Raw genomic sequence first — 16780 nt, 5'->3', positions numbered from 1 at the left:
GTGGGAATTTGCATACCTGCATCCATTGGCCAATGCCAGCATAAAAGTCTGCCTCCCATTTCAGACCCAGCCGGACATAGCGTTCAGCTCTCTGAGTTGTCGTTGGGTCTATGCTGTGAAAGTTGTTATTGTAAATGTATAATGCCTTGCTCTGTATTGTCATGTCTGCTGGACGTTTGCTGACCTGCGGGGGTCAGTGAAGTCCTTCTGATCCTGATAGTTAGATTCTGCCAGCACCACGTTGGTGACTTGTAGTATTCCTTCTAGCCTTGTTCTTGAGGATGAACTATAGAAGCGGTTGCCATTAGTTCGCTCCTACCTGTTAGTCTTGTCTATCTCAGTGTGAATGTTGCCGTCGCTGAAACAGCGACTAGATTGGCTGAGCATTCCGTCTGTCTGTCTGTTGTCTGTCTTGTTTATTGTCATTACTTGTGCTTTAGTTAGTGAGTTATTTGAGAGCTACATTTCATATATTGTGCATGAGCACTATATATATATGTACTCTAGTCAGTCGGTAATGTATTATTGTAATATTGTATTGTGTACCGACCTTCGCCTGCCTCTTGACTGCGAACCTGCCTAATCCTTCCAATACGACTGACATCTGAATGAACGTGTATGACCTAAGCCTGTTACGACTACATCTGTTCCGTATTGTATCACATAGCATCTAGCCTGATAGGCGGCCCAGAGCTGCAGTTGCTCTGGGCAATCTTGCTCCCTTGTTCATTACTCCTGTGTCCATCTGTGGAGCCTCTTCCATTATCCAGCTACTTAGCCTTGTTGCGCTGGGTGGTCAGAAAGTATGACCACCCCAGTATTACACTCTGATTTAGAATCTGGTTTATTCAACTACAAAAAAAACAGAAGTTATAACCCTTTTAATTTTTGAAAGTCAATTGGTTGATATAAAAAAACCAAAAAAACAAAACAGATACTTTCCTAAGGAGAGGGAAGGCTTTGGATCCTAATGAATCTTCCCACTCCTCTCTCGGTCCCCTCCGTTAAGCGCTCAATCCCCTTTTTGAAACCCCTGCCGCGGGGAACTTCGGAAGTCTTCGGGAGCCAAGTTCTTCCGAAGACAGATGGCTCCATACTATGCACGCGCAAGAGAGGGCGCTCATATGTGCGCAGTGAGGAGCGGCCCTTCTTTGGGAGCACTCGGACTCCGGGAAGACTTCTCCTTCTGCAGTAGAGAGAGCAGTATTTTACCAAATTGGTCGAATACTGCTACTGGGGAGCCAGCGCTGGAACGGAGACTGAGAGGCGACCGGGAAGGGTAGTTAGGACCCAGAGCCTTCCCTCTCCATTTACTTTAACACTAAAATATTATCAGCTGTATTTCCTCAGCCAGATAGAAGTGTTTTGCCTTTTGAATAATTTTCAGAAAAGCTGGGGGTGAAACTGCCTCATTTTCATAGCTAATGCCACTGTTTTATTTAACCTTTTCAACGCTATATATATATATATATATATATATATATATATATATATATATATATATATATACACACACATCAGGCAAGGCAAGTTATTAATAGGATTAGGACTATATGTACCTATGCTGATGTCATCATGTCATGTGTCAGTTCAGGTACACTTAAAATCCCTAGATTAAAATATGCCAGCCAGCTATCATTAATGTAAACATGATGTACAACTATCCCAAAATATAACCAATGTAACAGGTGATTGATGAGCACCTTGCTATACCTACTAGCTGCTCTGTGTAGCAGGGCAGCACCATGGTTCCGCACACATTGTTGACACACTTATTTTCCTTGGCTAAAAATATTGGAGCTTTTCCATGTTCGCTTACCAGCCTTTCATTCAAAGAGAATGCATTCGCTGCCAGTACTGAAGCTCTATGTGGATTAAGTGATTAAGTCTCCAGTGCATTTAACTTGTTATGCAGTAATTTATCTAGGTTGTAACTTTTTGTACACATGTAGTGTTTTTCTACAAGTAAAATAAGTTAAATTTGTTTTATTAACAAAATTGTTTGCTGAACTGAAATTCTGAGGAAAAAACAGAAGAACCTGTACCAATGTTTTGTGAGTTTAGGGAACCGAATAGTTGGCATGTTTGAGTCTGGTGGCATAAAGTCTCATGAAATAATGAAAATTATGTATTAACTGTTCAGTATCCCAAAATCCAGATAAACGCACAAATGCTGAATGACTGCTACGGTACATATAGAAGGACAACAGAATGGGAAGCAAAAGATTGTTAAACTTCTGTTAATGACAATAATTACAGATTTATATGAGTTAAGTTACATACACAAACACTAGATTTTTGTTACCTAGGATCACAGGTGAAATTCCGGCATAAATACGCGTGTCCCTCACCATCTTTGGGCTTCCTTTTAGCAATCCAGAACACTAAAAGGAGGCAGGCATTTGCTTAGAGCGGAGCTCAAGCCTGTTTTTCTTTGACCACTGGGGACAACAATAGATGTGTTATGTATGTATCTAGCGATATGCAATGAGTGGCAAATAACAATTGAGTGGGAACTACTGGAAGCAACTGCATCCAGTACCTTTTTGCAGCAGTGTAACAATAGCCCCCTCAAGATGTGAGCTCCTCTGAGGGACAAAGAATGCAGAACTTGTCAGCACTAGGTAAAAGCATAATAAGAATCTTCTACGTTAATTTAAAGCTGACTGGCTACGCCTCATTAATATTTCAGCCTATGCAGTGCCTATTTTACCAGGCGCATGCCTCCATGCAAATTACTTGCTTTGTTCTCGACTGCTGTTGTTCTTGGGTGAATGTACTTTGTTAATAAATAGGCGCAGACTTTGGGTGGATAAGCCATTAAGGGAATAGAAGTGTACACAGTGGGGATGTTCAAAGATGGGGGAATGACTCAAAGTAGAATGACTATATGATGGTGGTGATGGGCAGGAGAGGTGAACAAGAGGGTGGACATAGCGAGGTGGAAAAAGAGATGAGGAGTATATTGTTTGTGGTGGAAAAGACTCAGGGCTGAATAAACCAAAAGAGAGAGACGTCAGGGACTTCTTCTTAAAGAAATGTTTATTGAGAATCGGCATTATACATAATGAAAATTAGCAACATACACAGTTCGCATAGAAAATATACACCTTGCCTACTACCAAAATACAAAACTGAATCATACTATGTATATATGAAGATATCATAGCCCTGGTATTCGTTTTGTTATATATGCTAACTGCCACAAACATATCTATCTCTATCAATTGACAATTCTTCCACTATATAATGATATAGTCAAACTACTCTGTATCATCTCTAAACTCTCATATAAAACAATAAGTTTGATAGATCAGTATAATATTGTAATCTTTGTAAAACACACACAAATTAGTCAAACTTTGTTTTGAATAATAACTAATATACCAGAAGACAAGTTACAGATCATACAAATATCACATGACATCAAAGTACCTTATCAAGCTAAGAATACTTATACTTAATTTACCCAAGGGAATCATGTGCAGAGGTGCCCATTGATATCAATAGTATAGTGCCTATAACAATCAGTAAGGGCCCAAGTAACACAGATACCCAGCTTACTTAATGATATCCCTGTATTTGACACTATATTTAAATCCCTCCCATTGAGCCCACTTGGTAATTAATTTGTGGGTATTATCCTCCTTTTTCACCCTAATCTCTTCCATTAAGTAAATGTGTTGTATTCTTGACATCCATTTTTTGAGGATCGGTACTCTGGGGGTTTTCGCATTACGAGCCTCGAGTGGCTTTGCTGCATCCTAAAGATGTCACACAAAATACTATAAAGATGTATCAGCAAAGAACATTTGTATGCTTTAACGGGAAGTGGATTAGAATGCAGCAAGATTGCCCATTTATTGAATGGAATGACATCAGATAAGAGGACATCTCCTGGGCTAATTTGTGCACTTTTTTCCCCCCAAAACTTACAGATAAGATCCCACCAAATATGATCATATGCGGCAGAAGGGGGGATAGTCTGGGGGATAGTCTGGTAACTTAGCATGGAGTTCATCCGGTGATCTGTGACATTGAGAAAGAATTTTTTAGTTTGCTTCCTGAATAGAAGCACTAACTGAGCTTTTTTGAGCAAGAAGAAAAACGCCTTCCCAATCAATCTCCATCCACAAGTTTCAGAGGGATCTTTGGCAAGTGGGCTTTCAAAAGCTTATATGTATGTGAAACAGTGTGTGTGTGACAGGAGAGCCCCGGTGGCATTATTACTTCCAGATAAGAGAATTGGACAGCCTGTAGTTTTTCTGGGGTTTCCTTCTCACCTATGCATACGTTTGTATCTTCTTTAAGTAAATATTATGTGAACTGCATACATGGCTAGGGTTTAAGGCCAAATGTTTCCACCACACACCCAGTAGTTGTTTATTTTGTATAAAATGAGAAACTGGGGTCTCAGGGTACCCTTCTTATACTAACTTTCCTAAGGTGAGGCAAGAATTCTGATTGGCCACAGCCTGTATAACTAAGGAGTCTGTAGCAGGATGCTCCAGACAGGGTCATACTGCTACTGCCAGTATGATAAGGTCAGTGGACAGCTAGCAAAATGTCCAGTGGATGAACAGATAGATATACAAACTTCTGTGGCACCGAAGGCAAGTCAAAGCAGCTTTGGGACATATTTGGTTTCATTCTTAACTTCACTGTCATTGTGTGAACAATACAAAGCCTAGAAATTATTGTTGGGGATTGATTTTATGGCCTTTCTGAAGCACTTCATAAATGGGACAGGTTACATGCATTCAGGGTGAGCCAAGTGAATTATTAATGTTTAAAAACTTAATGCACTAAGCGCTAATACACCATACAGTCATAAGTAATGAATCATAGAAACATAATCATAAAATGTGATAGATTGTTCCAGTTGATATACACCAATTTATAAACTCCTCAAGGTACACCAATGTCCAGTCAGTATTGGTGGACTGGAGTGCTGCCTTCCACTTGTGTGTAATGGTAGGAAAAGATATAAAGTTCATAAGCTAAAGCGCTCAGTAACAACTGGTCCTGTTCAAATACAGTGGAGATTAAGCATCACCAGGGGTAAACCCCCCTCGTACAGAACGTCTCACCAGATGCTGCAGCCTACTGGGCCCGACAATCACCTCTGGGATGTTGGCCACCCCACCGCCTCTCTGGCAATCTTCTCCGGAAGTCTGGGTAAAGGGACAGGTCGCTGGGAATACATGAGTCCCAGATGTCGGTGTTTCGAATACACACCCTTTTACTGATGAGTCTCCAAGCAGGGAGGCAACTGTAGCAGCAGAGGAGGGCGGCAGCGGGAGGGTTAATTGGTGCACTCTATCAATAGCTCCAAGGTTAAAAACACATGTATATGGCTTTTATTTTATTTATTTTTTCTGTCCAATAAATGTCTTTTACATACTTATTGGCGCAGATAGCCTGTGATTTAATAATATTGCGATCCGTCCAAGGATTCACTGGAGAGTTTCAATGGCTTCCATATTGGATCCCTGGACGGTGCTTCCACACAGACAGGACAATTGAGGACAGATCAACAGTGGTTTATCCACTAATACGCTTGTATGGGAAACTTTCGGTAGTGGCATTTTCAGCCATCTAATAAGGCGAGCCGATCTCTGCATAGAGAGGCGAAGATCTATTTTATACTTTTAAACACAAGGGCCCATATGCAATTAACTTTTTCTCCTGAGTATTTTCCTAGGTGGTATTTTTAAACTTGTCAATAAGCCACCAGAAAGCAAAAAAATACTCCAAATGATTTTGATAGTACTTTTTTTCATTTACATTTTGGTGTGTTTTTTAGTTGAAAAGTACTGGAAATTTTTTTAAAAATAAGATGAAAAATGATTTCCTAGTACAAAACTCAGGTGAAAAAGTGAATTGCATATGGCCCAAGGAGTGCTTCCTTCTGATCTTTTTTTATTGCTTTGGGAAAAGGCCCTGTACACACACGCTGTTTAGTTGTAGCTGAGCAGTGTATACTGTTCTATGGTGAGAGCAGGAGGGATGACAGATAATGAAGTGAGTAGTGTCCTATCGCATGAGGGGAAAAAGACAATTGTGCTAGCTCATCACTTGCCATTTAGTGATCTGTTTTGGTGGATTGTTAAATAACGTAGCGGTGAGCTGTATACATGCCAGATTCCTGGTCAAGGCTCGCAAAAATATGATCTTTTTACCAAGGATTATCTAGAATGCCGCAACTACGAGAACCGGCTCCTGTCAGTGACGTCATCGGAGCCGGGCTACGCAGGAGAAGTGTGCCCTCTACGTATCTTTCCATATAGTGCTGCAGAGATAAGCAAAGAGAGCACCTCTGCTACGCTAGACTGGCTCTGACTGGCGGCAGAGCGGGGTCCCGGTTCTCATAGCTGCGGGCAGCGCTGGATAGCGGCGTGCAATCGATCAGCACGTATGGGGCTGGAGGAAGCCCCAGGTATGTATAACTTCTTTTCTTTACAGGATCTCTTTAAGCCATGCCCCTACCACTCACCTGATCATGCCCCCGTCACACCCCTAGTCACGCATACCAGAAAGATTTCATAAGAAAAATATGTTTTATAATTCAAATCACACTGGTCCTTTCTATCCTGGTTCATTTTCCTTCATATTAACATTTTAAAATTAGTAATATATCATTTAAAGGACGGGAATAAAGTTTAGAGTCAAACACATTTTTTAGTAGATAAATATATATATATATTTTCATAGAAAAAGGGACAAAGTCCTGAAAAAATGGACAAATGAGGAGGAAAGAGGAACAGAGGGACAGGGCTCCCAAAGAGGGACTGTCCCTCCAGAAGAGGGATATTTGGGAGCTATGTTATGTTTCAGATGAATGAGATTTGATATACTAAAATAATAGGAATATATACTAAAATAATAATTTATATACTAAAATAATAGGAATAAAAAGTTGAAATATTAACTGGATAAAGGCTTAGCAGTCTATTGGAAATTGTAAGTCCAAGGACGTTGGTAAATAGTTTGTTGGTAATAAACCAAAGGAGTTGAGCAGGGTCCAACCGGCTAGCAGATGTATCAGCATTGAAGGACCCTTGACAGCCTGTGTGTCCATACTTTAAACCCCGTCTCTCCAGGGGTGGAGATAGAAATGAGAGATGGGCAGACTTGGTTATCTGATCCAGTTTCACCTCTCTCATTTGAGAGATATGAAATGTCTGTAAATATCATATCTCGGTGGTGATACATCATCCAGTCTGTGAATAATTATGGATTCATCGGGTTCTCTGCTACGCATAGGTATCAAACACTGATTAGTTATTATGTTGTATTTCAGAGATATCAATATCTTAGCTGCAGAAAGTGCTTTAATCAAAGATTATGACCTTGACACATTCATGTTATATCTAGCAACAATCTGACTAATTTTCATATGGCTAACATAAAGGAAAGTATAAAATTATGATAGGAAACTGTTATTATTCATTACTAGGTGAATTAAGGGTGAAATTAAATTCACTCTCCCCCTTGACAGAACATGCAAGATGTCCCTTTGACAGGCAGTGGTTTATGAAAGGAATCTGGTTTCTGGTTTGCGATCAGCTTTTTTTGTGATTGTCAGTAATGTCAAAGTTACCTCTGCAGCGGAGAGCGGCGCTACCGCCGCTCTAGTGTCTGATGTCACGGCGGATTCCGCCGCTGCCTCCCCGTCATCTCTTCCCAGCAGGTCAGGTCTCTCCAGGGTACATCAAGACAGAAGAGCGCAGGTGCGTACCCGGAGACAGGACCTTTTGCATTTAAGTCCCGGGCTGGCAGTGGATCGTTGTCTGCTGTTGCTGAAACTTTGCGGTTAAGCTCTCAGACCTTAGTTAGTTCCCAGTGTGTTTGATCCGGCAGGACCCCGGGTATTCACACATAGCTAGAGATATTATTATTGATATTTCGTAATAGTAATATTATTAATATTATTGTAAGAAACGAGGCAGCTGCGGCGAACAGCACCGCTGCCGCAGCTGCCTCCATGCGGCCATCCGTCCGTTCGGTGTCCAGGACGCCGAGGACGGAACGTTCTCCCGTGCAGGGGGCTGCCATAGCGCGCGGGTGCGCATAGATAAGACCTTTATGCGGGGAGGAAGCCCGTCAGCTGACCTGCTGGTCGGCTGACGTCAGGGGAGACCCACGGCGCCCAGGATTGGCTGATGAGAGGGGGGCGTGCCAGTGAGGTCTCCTCTGCTTCATAAGCCTCTGGGATTCATTGTTGCTTTGTCTGTTTTAGTGAATGCTTGCGTGTTAGCGCTCAGACCTTAGGCTAGTTCCCTGGTGTTGATGCTACGGATTTCACACCAAGACTAGGAGATTGTTATCTGTTTATTGTTATTTGTTTAGACTAGTTCTCTGGTGTTGATGCTACAGATTTCACACCAAGACTAGGATATTGCTTACTGTTTGATCTCCTGTGTATGACTCTTAGCTATTCCCTCTGACTCTGATCCTGCCTTCTGATCCTGTACCATGGCAACTAGAAGGAGCACCACAGCAGTAAAGTATCCGGGTGCCAAGGTCAAGGTCTGAGTGCCCACAAAGACCCACAACAGTCCAAACATCAAAAAGGACCGGCACCGCTGTAAAGTATAGTATCAAAGCTCTTTTATTCCATCAAGTACGGCTTGGCAATGACAGACGCTGTTTCGGGCGATGCCCTTTATCAAACTGCAGAAGCCTTAGTGAAAACACCAGTGAACAAACCTTTAAATAACCCACCCCCAATAAAAACACCAATCGGTGTCCTGCTAGGCGGAGCAACAGGCGGACCTGGTGGGGGACTACATGCCGTAGTATGCAAAGGTACTTTGAGTCATTTACCTGTCACCTGTAATCTAGATGGACGTCATAGCCATCAGCCAATAGACTCCACGAAGTTTCCCGGATGAGCGGCGGACAGAGCAGTGTTGCCCACTCTGTTACCTCCAATGGAAACACAGCGCAGCGCTAATAGTAGGTCGCACTCAAATGACGCGATCAGCTTCATCATGGGAACACATCCAGTGCGTCCCTCCATGCCAGCATCACATCCGGTATAGCCGGAAGTGTCAGACACAACATGTATCCGCATACGTGGAGCGCAAACAATGCGCACCACCATGCGTCCAACCATCGTGGGCATAGTATGTATGTAAGCAACAGCCAAAAGTGGTTGCCAAGTAACACACATGTTTAATCACTGCGCCAGTCACATGTGCGATCGGCCGATGCGCCTGGTTCCAGAGGACGTAAAAAAACTTATAAGGTCAAGGTGTCGTAATGCACCACTTGACGCATAAGAACAAGAATTAGTATGGGACCAAAAGTGCCAATATCATCCATAGGACCCACAAACATCGGCCGATCACAACAATGTTCAAAAAAACGTTCAAAAAAACACAAAAATTAAAAATAAAAATAAAATATCCAGATTTATACAGGTAAATGAATCCACACCTCACCCTACACCAGGTCAGCCACAGTCACACCCAGGGGTATCTAAAAGCAAGAGAAAAGAGCATAAATAAGTACATATATCAAATCATTAATCAATCATGATAATAATATTAATAAATATGAAGCAATAGGTGGGTGTATCAAGGTAACAATATCCACAGAGAATACACTAACGTGGATGGATGCAAAAACCCAAATCATATTCACGGTTTAAGCCCCGTGGCTCTAATGTACCCAATCTTCTGATCCAAGATGCCTCCCTCCTCAATAGTTCCGTTTCCCTATTCCCTCTCCTCCAATCTGGAGGGACCGAGTCAATAACTATCACTTTTAGTTGAGACACAGAGTGTCTCAACGCCGTGAAATGTTCAGAGACCGATTGACCCTTTAATTTGTGTCGTATAGCCGATTTATGAGATGATATACGATCTTTTAATCTTTGTGTAGTCATGCCCACATACGCAAGGCCACATGGGCACTTGAGCATGTAGACGACATAGCTAGAATCGCAGGTAAAACGTCGGTTCAATGAAAAGGAAGTGCCCTGGGACGGATGGGTAAACTTATTACCCCTCAATACCATCCCACACATGTGGCATCCCAAACAGGGGAACATCCCCGCGTTTTTCCCCACTGTATGGATCTGTTTCTTGGGGGTCAATTTATCACGAATCGTCGGGGCTCGTTTGAACGACATCATGGGTGGGTGGCGAAAATCAGGAATCTGAGGGAAAGCATCTGAAAGGATCCGCCAGTGCCTGCGGATAACCCGAGACACAGCATCGCTGCAGGCACTGTAAGTTGACACAAATGGTAATCGGGGGCCAATCGGTCTCCGTTTGTCCCTAACTCGAGGTAGCAATGTCGATGATGGATACCCCCTTCTGTGAAATCTACTGGACATCTGTTCCCTCCGTATTTCACGGGTAGATTCGTCGCTGACAATCCTGTCAATTCTACCCAACTGGCCAGATGGAATACTATCTTTAGTTCCAGTTGGGTGGAAACTTGCATAATGTAATATTGAATTGCGGTCTGTATCCTTAATGTATAAATCTGAAGATAAACACTTCTCCTCTCTAATAACTAATGTATCCAGAAAGGAAACAGATTTAATATCACTGTGGGCCGTCAAGCGTATGAATGGACATGTGTCATGCAACTGAGAGATAAACTCCAGTAGGGTCGAATGCGGCCCCCTCCAAATGCAAAATATGTCGTCAATAAAACGCCACCAGCATAAAGAATGCTGGTGGAAAAGAGAATTCTGATAAACAAAGGCCTCCTCATAGAGGCCCATGTATAAATTTGCATATGAGGGGGCCACATTCGACCCCATCGCTGTCCCACGCCGTTGTAAATAAAACTGGCCCTTGAATTCAAAGTAATTATATTTCAGGACCATCTGGAGCAATGTCACACAAAATTTCCTTTGATCAGCTGTCAAATCAGTTCTAGTCATCAGGAACCAGTCTGTCGCCTCTACACCCCCATCATGTGGGATGGAGGTGTAGAGGCTCTCAACATCCAGTGTGACCAGGAGGACCTCTTCCTCTGGAAGTTCCACTCCTTTCAATTTATCCAAGAACATTGTTGTATCTCTGAGATATGAGGGAATGGCCTGTACCAGGGGTTGTAATACAGAATCTAGAAATTTCGCTAAAGGTACAAAAATGGAACCAACACCGGCTACAATAGGCCGGCCAGGGGGGTTAGCTAAATTTTTATGAATTTTGGGAAGAATATATAATTTAGGTGTAGAAGGATAATCCTCCCTAAGGAACTTAAATAATCCCTGATCAATCATATTTTTCTTAAGGGCCTCGTGTAAAACCTCATCAATATGTTTACGTATCCAGACAATAGGATCCCCTGGTATCGGCTCATACACCTCACGGTCAGATAGCTGTCTCAATATTTCAGCCTCGTACATGGTCGTGTCCATCACCACCACTGCCCCGCCTTTGTCGGCCGGGCGGATGGTGATGGACACATTCTGTTGTAATGAAGACAATGCCTCCCTCTCTGATTTAGTTAAATTGTGATGTACCACATAGTCACCTTTTCTACACCCCTCCTCCAATTTCTTAATGTCCTCCTGTACTTTGGAGACAAAGCTATCAATGGCAGGGTGACTTGGGGGGAGAAAGGAGCTCGGATTTCTAAAGCCCCGTTCCTTTAATCTAAAGCAACCATCATCCTCATTATGAGAATTCGAGGGAAAGGCAGGCAAACAAGAAAAAAAGTGTTTCAAACGAATGTTCCGGAAAAAACGGAAAAGTTCCTGATCCAGTAGGAAAAAATTGGTCGAATTAGTCGGACAAAATGACAAACCATAATTCAAAATATGTGTCTCTTCAGCAGATAAGATGTATGACGAGATGTTCACAACTAAGGATTCTGTAAGTTCTTCCTCTGCCGCAGGACCCGTGGACTCAGCTTCTTTTTGGAGGACTCTCCTCCTACGGCGCCTCCCCCCTCGATGATGCCTCCTACTACCCCGTTTGGGGAGTCGTCACGTGATGAGGCGCCAGATTCATCACGAGCTGATCCAGATCCAGGGGTTGGTGGTTTTTTGCCACGAGGTGGCTTTCTCCCTCTCGGCATTGGATTCCGTATATTTGGTTTACGTTGCCAGGAATATACATATCCAGAAACATAATCACAACAATCTCGGGTGAATTTTCCTCGTTTGTCTTCCTCAATCGATTTAGTAAGAGCATCCATTTTGGTTCTCATCGTCTCCATGAAGTCAGTGAACCTCTCCGTGGCTAAAGTATCCCTGATCTGTTTGGTTAAGACATCTATCTTGGCCGTCAGTAGAGGGAGTTCCTGTTGGATACGCACTATAGTGTGCAGCATTGCGTCCAAGGACGCTTTATTCCAAATATTAGCCCAGACCTCACAATATGCCTCATCCTGTGGGAACATCACGGGTGCAATTTGGGATCTCATGGACCTAGGGATTTTTTTCGTATGGCAGTATTCCGCCAAGGTCTTAGAGTGCAGATCCAGATTAACCCTCCGTTTCATAGTCAGTTCCAGTTCCCATTGTAACGGCTTGGGGTCTGGGGTTTTCAAAAAGGATGTCCCTCGTTCCACCAAGGACAAGATCTCAGTCGTTTGTTGTTCACTGTAGCCAAATGTACCAGCCACCTTCTCCACCTGTGAGGTCATCTTGATGCTCAACTTCTCCAGGCACTAATCATATGGACAATGGCAACTAGAAGGAGCACCACAGCAGTAAAGTATCCGGGTGCCAAGGTCAAGGTCTGAGTGCCCACAAAGACCCACAACAGTCCAAACATCAAAAAGGACCGGCACCGCTGTAAAGTATAGTATCAAAGCTCTTTTATTCCATCAAGTACGGCTTGGCAATGACAGACGCTGTTTCGGGCGATGCCCTTTATCAAACTGCAGAAGCCTTAGTGAAAACACCAGTGAACAAACCTTTAAATAACCCACCCCCAATAAAAACACCAATCGGTGTCCTGCTAGGCGGAGCAACAGGCGGACCTGGTGGGGGACTACATGCCGTAGTATGCAAAGGTACTTTGAGTCATTTACCTGTCACCTGTAATCTAGATGGACGTCATAGCCATCAGCCAATAGACTCCACGAAGTTTCCCGGATGAGCGGCGGACAGAGCAGTGTTGCCCACTCTGTTACCTCCAATGGAAACACAGCGCAGCTATTAGCGCTGCGCTGTGTTTCCATTGGAGGTAACAGAGTGGGCAACACTGCTCTGTCCGCCGCTCATCCGGGAAACTTCGTGGAGTCTATTGGCTGATGGCTATGACGTCCATCTAGATTACAGGTGACAGGTAAATGACTCAAAGTACCTTTGCATACTACGGCATGTAGTCCCCCACCAGGTCCGCCTGTTGCTCCGCCTAGCAGGACACCGATTGGTGTTTTTATTGGGGGTGGGTTATTTAAAGGTTTGTTCACTGGTGTTTTCACTAAGGCTTCTGCAGTTTGATAAAGGGCATCGCCCGAAACAGCGTCTGTCATTGCCAAGCCGTACTTGATGGAATAAAAGAGCTTTGATACTATACTTTACAGCGGTGCCGGTCCTTTTTGATGTTTGGACTGTTGTGGGTCTTTGTGGGCACTCAGACCTTGACCTTGGCACCCGGATACTTTACTGCTGTGGTGCTCCTTCTAGTTGCCATTGTCCATATGATTAGTGCCTGGAGAAGTTGAGCATCAAGATGACCTCACAGGTGGAGAAGGTGGCTGGTACATTTGGCTACAGTGAACAACAAACGACTGAGATCTTGTCCTTGGTGGAACGAGGGACATCCTTTTTGAAAACCCCAGACCCCAAGCCGTTACAATGGGAACTGGAACTGACTATGAAACGGAGGGTTAATCTGGATCTGCACTCTAAGACCTTGGCGGAATACTGCCATACGAAAAAAATCCCTAGGTCCATGAGATCCCAAATTGCACCCGTGATGTTCCCACAGGATGAGGCATATTGTGAGGTCTGGGCTAATATTTGGAATAAAGCGTCCTTGGACGCAATGCTGCACACTATAGTGCGTATCCAACAGGAACTCCCTCTACTGACGGCCAAGATAGATGTCTTAACCAAACAGATCAGGGATACTTTACCCACGGAGAGGTTCACTGACTTCATGGAGACGATGAGAACCAAAATGGATGCTCTTACTAAATCGATTGAGGAAGACAAACGAGGAAAATTCACCCGAGATTGTTGTGATTATGTTTCTGGATATGTATATTCCTGGCAACGTAAACCAAATATACGGAATCCAATGCCGAGAGGGAGAAAGCCACCTCGTGGCAAAAAACCACCAACCCCTGGATCTGGATCAGCTCGTGATGAATCTGGCGCCTCATCACGTGACGACTCCCCAAACGGGGTAGTAGGAGGCATCATCGAGGGGGGAGGCGCCGTAGGAGGAGAGTCCTCCAAAAAGAAGCTGAGTCCACGGGTCCTGCGGCAGAGGAAGAACTTACAGAATCCTTAGTTGTGAACATCTCGTCATACATCTTATCTGCTGAAGAGACACATATTTTGAATTATGGTTTGTCATTTTGTCCGACTAATTCGACCAATTTTTTCCTACTGGATCAGGAACTTTTCCGTTTTTTCCGGAACATTCGTTTGAAACACTTTTTTTCTTGTTTGCCTGCCTTTCCCTCGAATTCTCATAATGAGGATGATGGTTGCTTTAGATTAAAGGAACGGGGCTTTAGAAATCCGAGCTCCTTTCTCCCCCCAAGTCACCCTGTCATTGATAGCTTTGTCTCCAAAGTACAGGAGGACATTAAGAAATTGGAGGAGGGGTGTAGAAAAGGTGACTATGTGGTACATCACAATTTAACTAAATCAGAGAGGGAGGCATTGTCTTCATTACAACAGAATGTGTCCATCACCATCCGCCCGGCCGACAAAGGCGGGGCAGTGGTGGTGATGGACACGACCATGTACGAGGCTGAAATATTGAGACAGCTATCTGACCGTGAGGTGTATGAGCCGATACCAGGGGATCCTATTGTCTGGATACGTAAACATATTGATGAGGTTTTACACGAGGCCCTTAAGAAAAATATGATTGATCAGGGATTATTTAAGTTCCTTAGGGAGGATTATCCTTCTACACCTAAATTATATATTCTTCCCAAAATTCATAAAAATTTAGCTAACCCCCCTGGCCGGCCTATTGTAGCCGGTGTTGGTTCCATTTTTGTACCTTTAGCGAAATTTCTAGATTCTGTATTACAACCCCTGGTACAGGCCATTCCCTCATATCTCAGAGATACAACAATGTTCTTGGATAAATTGAAAGGAGTGGAACTTCCAGAGGAAGAGGTCCTCCTGGTCACACTGGATGTTGAGAGCCTCTACACCTCCATCCCACATGATGGGGGTGTAGAGGCGACAGACTGGTTCCTGATGACTAGAACTGATTTGACAGCTGATCAAAGGAAATTTTGTGTGACATTGCTCCAGATGGTCCTGAAATATAATTACTTTGAATTCAAGGGCCAGTTTTATTTACAACGGCGTGGGACAGCGATGGGGTCGAATGTGGCCCCCTCATATGCAAATTTATACATGGGCCTCTATGAGGAGGCCTTTGTTTATCAGAATTCTCTTTTCCACCAGCATTCTTTATGCTGGTGGCGTTTTATTGACGACATATTTTGCATTTGGAGGGGGCCGCATTCGACCCTACTGGAGTTTATCTCTCAGTTGCATGACACATGTCCATTCATACGCTTGACGGCCCACAGTGATATTAAATCTGTTTCCTTTCTGGATACATTAGTTATTAGAGAGGAGAAGTGTTTATCTTCAGATTTATACATTAAGGATACAGACCGCAATTCAATATTACATTATGCAAGTTTCCACCCAACTGGAACTAAAGATAGTATTCCATCTGGCCAGTTGGGTAGAATTGACAGGATTGTCAGCGACGAATCTACCCGTGAAATACGGAGGGAACAGATGTCCAGTAGATTTCACAGAAGGGGGTATCCATCATCGACATTGCTACCTCGAGTTAGGGACAAACGGAGACCGATTGGCCCCCGATTACCATTTGTGTCAACTTACAGTGCCTGCAGCGATGCTGTGTCTCGGGTTATCCGCAGGCACTGGCGGATCCTTTCAGATGCTTTCCCTCAGATTCCTGATTTTCGCCACCCACCCATGATGTCGTTCAAACGAGCCCCGACGATTCGTGATAAATTGACCCCCAAGAAACAGATCCATACAGTGGGGAAAAACGCGGGGATGTTCCCCTGTTTGGGATGCCACATGTGTGGGATGGTATTGAGGGGTAATAAGTTTACCCATCCGTCCCAGGGCACTTCCTTTTCATTGAACCGACGTTTTACCTGCGATTCTAGCTATGTCGTCTACATGCTCAAGTGCCCATGTGGCCTTGCGTATGTGGGCATGACTACACAAAGATTAAAAGATCGTATATCATCTCATAAATCGGCTATACGACACAAATTAAAGGGTCAATCGGTCTCTGAACATTTCACGGCGTTGAGACACTCTGTGTCTCAACTAAAAGTGATAGTTATTGACTCGGTCCCTCCAGATTGGAGGAGAGGGAATAGGGAAACGGAACTATTGAGGAGGGAGGCATCTTGGATCAGAAGATTGGGTACATTAGAGCCACGGGGCTTAAACCGTGAATATGATTTGGGTTTTTGCATCCATCCACGTTAGTGTATTCTCTGTGGATATTGTTACCTTGATACACCCACCTATTGCTTCATATTTATTAATATTATTATCATGATTGATTAATGATTTGATATATGTACTTATTTATGCTCTTTT

This window comes from Hyperolius riggenbachi, chromosome 8, assembly GCF_040937935.1.
Source record: "Hyperolius riggenbachi isolate aHypRig1 chromosome 8, aHypRig1.pri, whole genome shotgun sequence".
In the NCBI taxonomy this organism is placed as follows: domain Eukaryota; kingdom Metazoa; phylum Chordata; class Amphibia; order Anura; family Hyperoliidae; genus Hyperolius; species Hyperolius riggenbachi.
Note: the sequence above shows the minus strand (reverse complement) of the source record.